The sequence below is a fragment of the Triticum aestivum genome, chromosome 6D, assembly GCF_018294505.1.
Source record: "Triticum aestivum cultivar Chinese Spring chromosome 6D, IWGSC CS RefSeq v2.1, whole genome shotgun sequence".
Lineage (NCBI taxonomy): Eukaryota > Viridiplantae > Streptophyta > Magnoliopsida > Poales > Poaceae > Triticum > Triticum aestivum.
The window spans coordinates 228879678-228893966 of record NC_057811.1 but is presented as its reverse complement, the minus strand read 5'-3'; positions in this window follow the sequence as shown (position 1 = coordinate 228893966).

Below are 14289 nucleotides of genomic sequence, written 5' to 3'. Positions count from 1 at the left end.
AACTCCGAGAGGTTATTGACCACGCCGGAGCATGATCAACCTGACCACGAAGGTCTGTTTCCTGCAGGCAAACAAAGAACAAGCAAGAAACTAAGATTGCAATCTGGATATTGCGAATATAAGAGGAAAGCTTTATTGATCAAGGTGGGGTTATGTGACGCCTTTGTCTGGTCGTTGAACACAAACGAAGTACGCGAAGTTGCAGCTATGGCGAACTTTAATCTAAACAAAACCCAAAGTCTAAACGACGCCCTAAGGGCTGTATATATGGAGGAAGAGGGGGGAATTTTGTGGCCCTTGGAGGAGGGGTCCGAAACCAACCCTACGCATGCCATCATCTCCCTGCTTGGTCTTGCTCCAGTGTTCATCCCTCTTATCCATGCCAGGCCCTTCATTTGTAAGCAAAACAAATGTATCCAATTTAGGCAGCATCATATTCTCATGAACATTAGAATCATTACCAAGAAACGAAAGTACCTGGTAATTCAATTGGCGTGCGCGAGCTCTAGTAATTGGTCCAGTATGTATAGCAGCAGGGGCTGTGGGTGTAACAATGGTATTGATGTACTCATCATTGGTCTTGACCACCATCTCATCCATAAAAACCTCTATATTACTGTGCAACTGTGGCTCAAAACCAATCTGGACTGCTCTTGCAAACATTGAACCAACGCGCTTTAGTTCGAAAGGCATACATACGAAGCAGTATGTGCCACATGGAGTGATGAACACAGTTTTCTCCTCATCTTCCTTGGCCATGAATACCTGATGGTATCCAGAATATGCATCAAGGAATGAGAGCACCTCACAGCCAGCAGTAGAGTCTACAATTTGATCAATATGCGGCAAGGGGAAATGATCCTTTGGACATGCTTTATTGAGATTAGTGTAGTCAATACAAAATCTCCACTTCCCATTTGCCTTGCGCACTACAACTAGATTTGCCAACCAACTTGGATGTAGCACTCCTCTAACCAAACTTGCTACTTCAAGTTGCTTGATTTCTTTTGCGATAAACTGTTGTCGTTCGAAAGCTTGCTTCCTGACCTTCTGCTTGACGGGCAAAGCGTGGGGACAGACAGCAAGGTGGTGCTCAATTACCTCCCTAGGAACACCGGCGATGTCAGATGGTTGCCATGCAAACACATCTACATTCTCCCACGGGAAGGCAATGACCGCACTTTCCTATTTACTGTCAAGAGTGGCACTAACGGTAAAAGTACCGCCAGTGCCATCCTCCTTTGTTGGCACCTTCTTGGTCGCAGGTGGAGTGGCTTTGGACCTCTTGCCGACAAAGCTCGCTGGCAAGTTTTCAACAGGTGCACAACACTCCGAGGAGGCGCGCTTCCTGGAATTCTTGCTAGATGTCTTGCCAGGCATCTTGCTCTCCTTTTTCTTGGCGGGTGCCGCTGCCTTGACGACCTCTGCTGCCAATGCATCTCTATAAAGTTTGCCAACACATATGACTGCATCTTTTGTATCAGAGTTGATGGAAATGACACCCATTGGCCATGCCATCTTCAACATGTTATAGGCATAATGTCGGTGGGAACGACACCTATGGGATCACAGGGATCCCTTCTACGGTCGGCGGGCGCGGGGTCGTGCGAAGAGCATGTTTAGGAGCAAGCACATGAATCGTTTACCCAGGTTCGGGCCGCGAGGATGCGTAAAACCCTAGTCCTGCTTTTGTGGATGTATTGAGTGTTCTTGAGCTTCCCAACTAGCTACGGTCGCTGTGTAGCTTCAAAAAGCCGAATCCCTCCCCTGGTCGCCTCAGGCCTCCTTTATAGGAAAAAGGGGTTGTCACAGTGGCACACAGGAGGTGGAAAGGCCTACAGTGCGCGAGCTTATCGCACGGAATTACGGGACAAAGTGCATTAAATGCGTGACTTAGGTGTCCATTAGCTTTATCGGGGACAGGAACGAGGCCCGTCCCGTCCGTCGCCGCTCCTCCTTGCTTCGACACGCGCCCAGGCCAACGATGCATGCAGTGCCATGTAGGCAGGCAGACTGCTGAGGTGGCGTGCTGGCAGGGTCTTCACGAAGATCTGCATGCCACCACGCATGTGATTGCTGAGTTGGTCTGGAAGCCGCGTGTTGCCACGCAGGTGCCTGCCAAGCTGGTTGGCTTGGCAGCTGCATGCGAACGGTGGTGGAGCCTTGGTTGGTGCGGGCTTGGCAGTGGCCCTGCTGGCGCCTCTCGGCAAGGGTCTTGCCGTGGCGTCGTAGTCGTCCCTGGCAAGGCTCTTGCCAGGGGTCTTGTGGATCTCCTCGGCTAGGATCCCGCCGAGGGTCGCCGTCTTCTGATCCTCATATGATCTCATATATCTATGGTCTTGACAAAGATCTCCATGCCACCACGGAGGTGCCTCCCGAGCCCTGGCCCCAACATAGTTGGTTGGGTTGGAACCCGTGAGTTCAAGGGTGGCTCGCTCTGTTGGCGTTGGGCAAGTTGCCCTGGCAAGGCTCTTGCCGGGGCCGCGGAGGCCGCCCCGCCAAGGCTTTTGTCGGGGCTGCTGATGCTGCCCCGGCAAGGGTCTTGTCGGGGGAGCCTGCTTCTCCCTTCTGTCCTTTGTGTTCTTGGTCTTGGTGTTGTCTCGGGCTTCGGCTTCTCTCCGGCTCCCCTCCTCTGCCCTACATAGTGTGGCCGCGGCGCGCGGCTTCGACTGCCCGTGCACAAGTAAAGGGGTACAAAGGAGTGCCCCTACTTTTGTACACCGACAGGTGCCCCGGGGCCTGGGCCACACATAGGCGTGACACGTTGTTGGGCCAGGCCCAAAACGGTGCGCAGGCAGGTGGGGCGGATTTTTACCGCAGTAACTCTTCGTCCGCTGCGCTTCCCCACGACCCGCGTTGAACGCATGACGTGGGGTCATGCGTGGGGCGGTCTCTGCACGCATGCGTCACGTCGTAGTTAATGGGAAAGGAGGCGGCCCGCGCCTTCCCCGTAAAAAGGGATAACCACACGCGCGCTGTTCACTTTACCCCCCTTCCCGCGTCTTCTCCAATCTCAGAGCCGCCGCCTCCCCGCTTCGTCCTCTTTCCCGAGCTTTCTGCCTTTGCTCGCCGCCGCTGTGTCTTCACTGTCCTCTGCCCCTCGCTTCTTGCAGCCGCCATGGTTCCAAATCCACCAAGGGCAAGGGAGTGGCCAAAGATGTCGGGGCGACGGAGCCGCCGGAGAGTGAGCAGGCGGCGCGACGGACGCAGCTCGCCTACTACCCCTCGACGGTCGATGTGTTTGAACTCCGGGACTGCTTCAAGCCCCTGTGGGGGTGCAAGAAGGGGTGGGGGGACGACAGGGCATCCAGCCACGCGTGTTATCCCCGCCAATTGCGCCGAGGCTGCCAAAAACGGTATCCATTCTTCGTTGATAACTTCTCTTGCGGCCTCTGCACCCCCTTCTCTGATTTCTTCAATGACGTCATGCACACCTACGGCTTCCACCTTCTGGATTTTACTCCAAATGCTGTGCCGTGCATGGATCTCTTTGCGCACCTCTGCGAGGGTTTCGCCGGGGTGCATCCCAACACGGCGCTCTTCCGCCACTACTCTTCCCTCGGATCCAATGGGGGGGGCATTTACGGTTGCGTCGCCTGGATCCCATGGTCCAAGGGGGCATACCCGGAGGGCGCTCAGAAGGAGAGGTGGGAAGAATGCCAGGGCCGGTGGTGCTGGATTGAGGAGGATGATCCACAAGATTTCTGCCGGGTTCACCAGGCGCCGCCGGTTCGGCGGAGCGACTGGAGCGATGTTGATGCCGACGATGCGAAGCTCACGGTCGCCACCACCAGGATTCTTCGCCTCACCCTTGAGATGATCGGGGCGGATTTCATCCGCCGCCGAATCGCTCCGCTGCACAACAAGGGGAGGCCGGCCTGGCTTTTCACGAACGCCGCCGACATCATGAGGCTTCGCCCCGCCCTTGCCCACAACTTCACAGTGATGGGGCATGCCCACTTCTGCCAGCGGCTCTTTCAGCTCGATGTGAACCACGATGGCGAGGTCGAGCGGTCCGGCAAGGCCGCGAGGGCCGCCGCGAAGGCCGGCAAGGTCGCCAAGGGGCCCTTGTTTAAGTTGCCGGCGGGAGTGGTCCCGCTGAGCAACAACTCTGGCCGGACCGACACCATCACCATGATGCCGGACATCAACGCGCATGGTCTTGACCCAAGCTAGGTCGAGCCGGAGGAAATTCAAGTGCAGGAGTTCTTCGACACCTTGCATGAGGGGTACATCACCGCCAAGCCGCGGATCATCCAGGACACCACCCAGGCGGAGCTGGACTACATCGCCGCCAGGGTGGTGGAGGCGAAGCTCGCCAAGGAGGACGGCAGCGCCGGCGACGTGGAGGACAAGGCCGCGGTGGAACCAGAGGAGAAGGAGCTCGCCCAGTGGGCGAAGGCTCCTGGGGAGGCCAGCAGCGCCAGCACCGGGGCTCCTCTCGTCGAAGATGTGGTCGACGAGTCGTCGTCGGAGGAGGCCGAGGCTGTCGACCCTCCGGCCACGGGGAGAGGGTGAGTCCTGCGGCGGGCCACCTCTGGCGAGCTGGTCCGGCCAAGCAGGGCCGTACAACCGCGGCAAGCCCAGATGGGTCCGGGCGCCAGACAAGGGCCGCGGCGGCGAAGAAGTCGGTGAAGGCCGTGGTGGCGAAGAAGAGAGCGACCGCCTCTTCTTCGTCCAAACGCCCTCGGACTCCATCAGCTTCCCCTCCTCCGGCAGATGACGACACAAAGGTCACCTTCGACTTCGGGTCCCTCAGCCCAAGGAGGAAGAGGAAAGCAGCAGAGGAGGAAGTGGACGACGAGTAAGTATTGTTCCTTTCTGTCATCTCCACCCCCCTCAGACCGTGCCACTTATCTCGACTTGGTTTCACCTTTGCAGGGACGCGGAGACGCTGGCCCAGAGGGTGAAGAGGGCCAAGGCTTTAGCGGGCGGCCAGCCCACGGCAGGCGCTGCTGGCGCACCGCTGCTGGTGTTGAGCAGTCTAGACAGCAGCCCCCGGTGCAGCCCCAGCGTAAGTCCATCACTTGCCCCTCGTCAACGTGTGTTGGGGGCACGATCCCTTGGGGCTAACCTTGTCGCGATCGCATGAGGGGGACAATAGCAGGAGGAGCCACAGAGGGCTACCCCCAACACGCCGCCCCCATCGACCACGCCGCCCTGAGGGGCATCCCCGGCAAGGGTGTCAAGCACCGAGCCCATGCACACGGAGGAGGAGGAGGCAAACTCGGGCGCTGGTGGTTTTGCCTCAGCGCCAAACGTTGGCGGGGAGGGGACCTCTGCTTCCCAGCCTGGCACGGATAAGTCACTTGGCTTCCGTCCTTGTTCTCTTTCTTTTCTTGATCTTGGCCTCGCCTCATCCCCTTCTCGGTATCTAGATTTCCCCTCGGTGGACCCAGAGGACATCGACACCGTAATCGAGGATGTCGCCAAGGACGCCGTGGCGGAGGCCAAGAGGATTGCTGCCGAGGAGACCGCCAAGGGCGCTGCTGAGGACGCCGCCAAGGGGCCTGTCGGGGAGCCCAGCAAGGCTGCTGCCGAGGAGGCCGCCAAGGGACCTGCCGGAGAGGCCGGCAAGGCCGCTCCCGAGGAGGAGGTGGTTGATGACCAGCCTTCCTCCTCCGCTGCCTCTGGCTCCGGCAGGTATCTGAGGGTGGGCGACGACCTTTTCGTCCACCTTCCAGGGGCGTCGAGCACCAGGGCGCCCATCGAGGGAGAGGTATTCGACGAGGAGGTGCTTGTCGCCGCCAGGCTCGAGGTTGTTGACGAGCCGAGCACCGGTGGCGACGGTTCTCAGGAGGAGCGGCTTCTCCAGGCTATGGGCGCCAACTTTTGGAAGCTCCAGGCGCTCCACCGCGCCCGCCTTGACAAGGCCAAGTCCAGGATGGCAACGGTGGACAAGGGGGAGGCGGACCTCAAGGTGCACGTCGCCGAGACGCAGACTTGGTTCCGCTAGGCTTGTGAAGAGCTGAAGGCCGCCCAGGGCGAGCTGGCCAAGCGTGATGTGCAGCTCACCATGAAGCAGGCCGACATCGAGAGGCCCAGGAGACGGCGAAGAACTTGGCCGCCGCGGCCGAGGCCGCTCGAACCCAGCACCAGGCCGCGTTGGACTCCCAGGAGGAGGACCTTGCCGCGCGCGAGGAGAAGCTTGCCGCAACGCTCCGCGGCAAGGATGAGGAGGAGGAGAAGCTCGTCGTGTAGCAGACCCAAGAGCTGGAGCAGAGGCACAGGGAGGTGCTCGATGCCCTGGCTCTGGTTCACGCCAGTAGGGTGAAGGAGCTGGAGGTGGAGCGAGACGAGCTAAAGGAGCAGGCCCTGAAGCTGTCCAAGGAGAAGGACACGCTCAACGGTGCCCTAACGGAGGCGCAGGGCGCGGCCGTCAGCAGGGCCGGGGAGCTCTCCGAAGCCAACAGTTCCATCAAAGACCTGAAGCTGAAGCTGGGGGCCTTGAGGAGATGCTCTCAGAGGCCAAAGGCTCAGGAGGAGACCCTGGCCAAGGGTCTGGAGGCCGAGAAGCTGCAGCTGAAGAACGAAGCCGCCAGCCACAAGGATTTTGTGGAGGGCGAGAATCGCTGGATCAGCCGCCTCGAGGACGTCGCCGGCAGGATCACCATGCAGCTGGCTACCATGGGGATGCCAAATGTGAGGTACGTCCAGGATCGCAGCACGACCTCCAACGCCAGGCTGACCGTCTTCTTTGAGGGCGTCCTCGGGGCCCTGGAGCAGCTTCACTCCAACCGGGCGGCCTCTCTGGCCGACGAGTCGCAGAGACTCTGCCAGGGTGCCATGACCAAGGTCCTCACCAAGATGGCGTACTGGAACCCCAACCTCGACTTCGACGCCTCGCTGGACAGCTTGCCAGAGGGGGTGGACCTCGCGGCGCTCAGGGAGCGTATCAAGCCCATCATCAGCCGTATCGGCGGAATCCAGAGGATAGAGGGCCAGCACCAAGAGTAGGCACCCCATCTTGCACTGCCGCTGCAGGTTCATGACCAAGACAATTTTTATCTTTAGTTAGAACCGCAGCAACAATTGATGTAATATAATTCTGCAGTACTTTTGATACAATGCATGTTATTTCCCTGCTCGATTTCCCTTTGTACGTCCACCCTACGTTAACCGGGTAGGCTTGCCGGCGCGTAAACCCAGGGCGGTGTCTTGAGGACGGATCCCCAATGGCCTGCCGGGTGTGCTTGCTGCCGGGCGAACCACCTTGCCGCCCCCAACGCGGCCGCTCGAACTGTCGAGCTTGACTCAAGTCAGAATCGAAAGCGTTGCCGGTTGCGAAAGGCTACCCTGCCACTCTCGAAGCGGCCGCTTGAGCTGTTGAGCGGACTCGAAACAGAGCAAGGGCGTTGCCAATCGCGGGAGGGCCCCTTTGCGTGCAGGTTTTCCATACAAAGAACGAGATCTCCGAGGGGAATAAACTCATATATAAAAAGGAAATTGCTTAAAGTTTTGCATGACTTAGCTTTTCTGTCACTGCGCGAGCGTTCTTCGCGCTTGCAGGCGGCGTCGTTTTCTTGGCCATCTTCTTCTTTGGAAGCCGTGGCCACGAGGAACTGCTAGGCTAACTGCTAGACCAGATTCTCACAACTACGCCCCCTACCTGGCGCGCCAAAGATGTCAGTGGGAACGACACCTATGGGATCACAGGGATCCCTTCTACAGTCGGCGGGCGCAGGGTCGTGAGAAGAGTAGGTTTAGGAGCAAGCACACAGATCGTTTACCCAGGTTCGGGCCGCGAGGATGCGTAAAACCCTAGTCCTTCTTTGGTGGATGTCTTGAGTGTTCTTGAGCTTTCCAACTAGCTACGGTCGCTGTGTAGCTTCAAGAAGCCGAATCCCTCCCCTGGTCGCCTTGAGCCTCCTTTTATAGGGAAAAGGGGTTGCCACAGTGGCACACAGTGGCACACAGGAGGTGGAAAGGCCTATAGTGCGCGAGCTTATCGCACGGCATTACGAGACAAAGTGCATTAAATGCGTGACTTAGGTGTCCATTAGCTTTATCGGGGACGGGCACGAGGCCCGGCCCGTCCGTCGCTGCTCCTCCTTGCTTTGACACGCGCCCAGGCCAGCGATGCATGCAGTGCCATGTAGGCAGGCAGACTGCTGAGGTGGTGCGCTGGCAGGGTCTTCACGAAGATCTGCATGCCACCACGCAGGTGCTTGCTGAGTTGGTCTGGAAGCCGCGTGTTGCCACGCAGGTGCCTACCCAGCTGGTTGGGCTAGCAGCTGCATGCGAACGGTGGTGGAGCTTTGGTTGGTGTGGGCCTGGCAGTGGCCCTGCTGGCGCCTCTCGGCCCCCGGCAAGGGTCTTGTCGTGGCATCGCAGTCGTCCCCGGCAAGGCGCTTGCCGGGGGTCTTGTGGATCTCCTCGGCTAGGATCCCGCCGAGGGTCGCCGTCTTCTGATCCTCATCTGATCTCATATATCTAAGGTCTTGACAAAGATCTGCATGCCACCACGGAGGTGCCTCCCGAGCCCTGGCCCCAACGTAGTTCGTTGGTTGGAACCCGTGGGTTCAAGGGTAGCTCGCTCTGTTGGTGTTGGGGAAGTTGCCCCGGCAAGGCTCTTACCGGTGCCGCGGAGGCCGCCCCGGCAAGGCTTTTGCCAGGGCTGCTAAGGCTGCCCCGGCAAGGGTCTTGCCGGGGGAGCCTGCTCTGCCCTTCTGTCCTTTGTGTTCTTGGTCTTGGTGTTGTCTCGGGCTTCGGCTTCTCTCCGGCTCCCCTCCTCTGCCCTGCTTAGTGTGGCCGCGGCGCGCGGCTGCGACTGCCCGTGCACAAGTAAAGGGGTACAAAGGAGTGCCCCTACTTTTGTACACCGACACATAATGAGATGCTGCCATAAACTTCGCCAGTGCTAGAGGACCAAGAATCCCGTTGAACAACAAAGGGATCTTGTACGATCTCCCCCTAAGGTTGGCTCCTCCCTGGATTAATTCCTTGGAATGTCCCAGTTTTCTCGAGGTCTTCGTCAGGGATTTGCAGCCTCTCGATCACCTTAGGAAGGATCAAGTTCAAGCCGGCCCCACCATCAATTAACACTTTCGTGATCTTGAGGTTGCGTAATGTTGGTGAAACCAACTGTCGGTGTCAAAACCGGCCGATCTCGGGTAGGGGGTCCGAAACTGCGCGTCTGAGGATCGAAGGTAACAGGAGACAAAGGGGACATGATGTTTACCCAGGTTCGGGCCCTCTTGATGGAGGTAAAACCCTACTTCCTGCTTGATTGTCTTTGATGAGTATAGGGGTTACAAGAGTTGATCTACCTCGAGATTGTAATGGCTAAACCCTAGATTTCTAGCCTGTATTAATTCTGTTAGCATCTACGGACTAAACCCTCCAATTTATATATACACGGGAAGGGCCTAGGGTTGTACAGAGTCGGTTTACAGAGGAAGGAAATTACATATCCGGGCACCAATCTTGCCATCCACGCATAGGGGAGACCTATCCGGACACGGGGGAAGGTCTTCTACCTTGTATCTTCACGGCCCATCAGTCCGGCCCATATCACATAGCCCGGACACCTGAGGACCCCTAATCCAGGACTCCCTTAGTAACCCCTGAACTAGTCTTCAATGACGATATGTTCGGCACGTGGGTTGTCTTCAGCATTGCAAGGTGGGTTCCTCCTCCTAAATACTCCAAAGCAATCTTCTAAACAAAAGAACTGTATCTGTCTCTGTAAAATAGTCTCAACCCTCAACCACAAAGGTAAAACGCTTAATGAAAATAATGTCTATCAACTGACAATTTTCGGCGAAACTTCACGTCTACCTCTTTAACATTTCCAACTGTTTATTCACCTCCCGCTTCGCGTTTCGAGGCACAGACTCGATTGACACGTCTTGCCAAAACAGAGATCGTGTCCGTTTAGCGGGATCCTCATTAATACGGTTTGGGTAATCCAACCGTGCCATTCGCACGACACCTCGGGAATAGGCGAGTTTTAAGGATTGAGGGTGGGGGCGTTTGATATTCACTGCCTATATAAGAGGACAAAGATTCCTCTTTCTTCCCATGCCTTCTTCCTTCTCCTGCTTTCCCATCTTCGAGCTCCAGTGCCCAAACTTCAATCTTTTCCACCGCCACCAACATCTCCAGCCATGTCCGAATCTGGTTCAAAGGGCAAGTGGGAGGCCTCCTCTGTCATAGAGAAGGACGTCAAGGAGCTCCAAGAGGCGGGATATCTGTCTACGGACATTGCACATAGGCTGCCTTCCAAGTAGCAAGTCATCCCCACCCCGGAGCCTAGCAAAAGGGTTGTATTCATCCCTCACTTCCTCCGCGGGCTAGCGTTTCCACTCCACCCCTTTGTTTGCGGCCCCATGTTCTACTACGGGCTAGATTTCCATGATCTAGCCCCAAATTCTTTCCTTCACATCTTGGCATTTTTCGTCGTGTGTGAGGTGCTACTCCGCATCCACCCACACTTCGGCCTAGGGCTAAAAGCCTTCAATGTGAAGCCAAAAGTGGTCGATGGGCAGCATGCGGACTGCGGCGCGCGCCATGGTGAGCAAGCTCCCCAGCATCACTTGGCCTAAAGGGGCCTTTGTGGAGACAGCCAAGGTGTGGCAATACGAGTGGTTCTACATAACTGAACCCCGCGACGCCAAGTGGGAGGCCAATCCTAAGTTCAGATCCGGACCCCCTATGCGGCTCGCGTCGTGGACCAACAAGGGTCTGGACAGGGGATCCACAGCGGAAGTGTTGATGCTACAAAAGCGCATCTCAAACATGATAGGCAAGAACACCAGTCTCACCAATGCTATTCAGGTGATGCTTTTCCGCCAGGTTCTTCCCTGCCAACTCCGGCCCTCCCACATGTGGGAGTTGAATCCGGAAGATCCTCGGACCCTGAAGCACTTCTTCTGCACAACGCACGAAGACATCTGGAAGCTGCTCTTCAAGGCCAGAAAGCGTGGCCGAAGAAGACTGAAGACATCGGTCTCGACAGCGAGAATCCGTCCACACCGGTAAGTGTGTTATTCCCGAACAAACAATCGGTCCGTATATTCTTAGGCATAATGAGTTTTTCGTCCCTCGTACAGGGCAGGATAGCAAAGGCGGAGCGGGTCAAGTTTCCGGCACCGCTGCCTGAAGATCCGGCCACACCCCAGCTGACGAAGATGCTGGTCCCGGTGCCCTATTAGGCGCCAGAGAAGAAGGCCAAGAAGGAGAAGAGCAAGGAGCTCAAGGGCGGCCTCCGCCATACGGGTACTTCGGGCGCAGTGTCCGGAGAGACCAAAATCCCCTCCTCCCACGAGGGAGATGAAGACGAAGAGGAGGAGGTGGAAAGTGACTCCCCTCTCAAGGGGAGGAAGAAGAAGAGGGCAGCCTCCACAGACCCGGAGGAGGGGGCATCCAAGAGGGGGAAGGTGACCCTCTCGGATGGTTCGGATTCAGAAGCCGAACCCATCCCCAAGAGGCTTCCCAGGGCGAAGCCCCTAGCCGAATCGTAAGTACCAAACAATTCATTACAAGTATTCGGTCCTCTATGGTTTTAATATAACATATGATATTGTGTGTATTTTAGCCCTGCTCACGACCTCCCCAACCCGTCACTATCTGAGGGGAGTTCTCCGCCACCAGAGATGGCAGAGAGCAAGAAGCCTCCACGCGCCTCTTTGCCAATCGTCGCAGATGACATCGAGGTGTTGTCCCGAAGGACCTCTCCAGGCCGCGGAGGGGTGAGTGAGGCTGCCGAGATGGCGCTCGAGGGTGATACCTCGGCTGCCAAAAACATGGGGTTGCAACCCCCATGGGGATCGACGTCGGGGGCCTTGACTAGTCCCGCCCCCAGCCAAACATTATTCCGGAGACCCATATGGCTCTGGAATCGATCAAGCAGCCCCCTTTGAAGGAGGGGGGAGCATCAGCTCCGACAGCGACCTCCACTAATCCGGAGGCGCCGAATGCTCTGGTGGAAGCACTACGACATGCTTCCATCGTGGAGGAGCACCGCACCCTGATGGTTGTGGTGATTGAGAAGATTCAGTCCGCCAAGAGCGGGCAGAACGAAGCCTTCACCAGCATGCTAACAAGCTTCGAGGTATGCGACGTAATGCTCTTAGACGCTTTTCATATGAAGGAAATATACCTGTACATAGATAGTAGCCCCTGAGACTCTGTCCGGTATTTGAAAAAAGCCGAACGGAGGATCACATAGTGTTCGGAAGAGCTGACATACTTTTCTATTGTACAATAGGCTTCCCTGTTGGCGGCAACCGCCCAGGCCGCTGAAGTTTCCGAACTCAATTGGATATTGAAGCTAGCTGATGATGAGATCGACCATGTGAACAAGCGGTTCGTTGAGGCACAAGGTATGTGTGTACGTTTAAAAGAGTTTATATATCTCAAGTGATATGCAAATTCAGAGTTTAACTCATGTGCTTTTATGATTATGAGTGCAGGTAGCACGGCCGAGGTTGAGACCCTCACGAGCGCCCTTGCCCAGGCCAAAGAGGAGGTGAAGGCAAGAAAAGCGGCCGCTGAGAAAGTAGCTGCGGAATTAAAGACCGAACAGGTCGCCCGCCGCTAGCACGAAGAGAGGGTGGCCGAAGTAGAGCAAGAGCTGAAGGACGCCATCGGCAAATGCGACACTACTACAGGATGCTGCAACTGCGACGCTACGATTAGAGACCCTTCGACAAAACTGTGTGCGATGCCATAATCACAAATGGTGGTGTAAAAAAACCGTCAAAAAAGGTGCAAAACGTCTGCGATGGAGGATGCTTCAAACACGGTTCAGATTTTAGTTGCGAGGGCATAGGTTCAGCTCAATTAACCATTTGCGATGAGGAGGAACAAAAGAAAGGGGCAGCCAGATGAAGCTGTGTGCGTTGTACATCATACAGTTCACTCGGATGAACTGTTTGTGATTAGGCAACACAAAAGAAACGGTTAGCCAGATCAAATGTGTGTGCGATATACGGCATGCGGTTCACTTGGATGAACTGTTTGCGTTGAGACATGAGAACAGAAATGGTTCAAATGAACAAGATGTGTGTGATACGAGGCAAACAGGTCTGTAATCAGAAATGTGTGCGAAGACCGATAACAACACAGACTATTACTGCTAACAAGCCGTGTGTGTTGTGAGCAAATGATTACAGGTATACAATTGTGAGTCATTGATGAAAACATCACCGATGGGTTCCATTGTTTAATCCGTGTGCGATGTGATTTTCTTTGTCCGCAACATCTACGCTTTGTCTACAGAGCATCAACATATATAATTAAAAAGCCAGCATTGCATAACCAAATTAAGCATACAATTACACAAGTGACTACACACATAACATTTCCACACACCAAAGAAAGCAATTACATGCATACTAAAGTAGGAGAAACAAGGATCTAATCATCTACTTATTGTTGCGATGCCGCTTGCCATTGCTCTGCTCCCGACTGGGTCCCTGGCCGTTTTGGGGAAGAAGGGACTTCCTCATGTCAACGATTCGCCTGTACATGTCGTAGCTCGTGTACGCCTCCTTGGTCGCGTACACGACGTGAGCTTTGTCGAGTTTCTCCATCCATGCCGAGTGCCAGGCACGCTTTTCCTTGTTGCACGAATCCTTCATGTCTCTATAGTAGGGTCGATGATGGCCTCGGCAAGGTCAACCAGCGAGTCCTTCTCATGCTCCTTGCTGCCCCTGATCTTGTATTGGCCCTGGATGTCGACAAGATTCTCGTAGGCGATGCCCGAAATCTCGAGCGCCTTTACATCGTTCGTGATGTCCACCGTAGCGAACATGTAGTGGGGGCTGTTGACAAACCTGGCCAAACGCTCACAAGGCCTTGTGGCCAGGCAGTAGTGGTAGACGAGGACGTGGTGGCGCACGCACATATAGGCGACAGCGACCTTGGGACGAGACCCGGCACGAGCGCGGGTGTACTCGAGGTCGAACCCAACCACCTTGTACTTCTCCTCGGCAAGCATCAGCTCCATGATGTGGATGGAGTACTCTGCCCTGACGGGGTCATTGGTGTACACCACCGAGAGGTCCATGAACCTTCTGTGGGTGTCCACCACAGCACGCATTGTGAACTGCTGCTCGTTGTCGGCAGCCGCTCGGAGCGCCATTGGAGCCGGGCAGGATACCCTCTAAGAGTTTCTCATGGTGGGTGTGCTTGTTGCAATTGTGGGGCGCGACCGAAAGGTTGAAGAGACACAAGAGTAGGTTAAATGGCCGCTGTAATAAATGGGGGCCGGCCGGCCTGTAATCGTTCAAAGCAAAGGATTCCAGTGCACGCTTGACAACACCGCACCGCACGCGTGGGCTC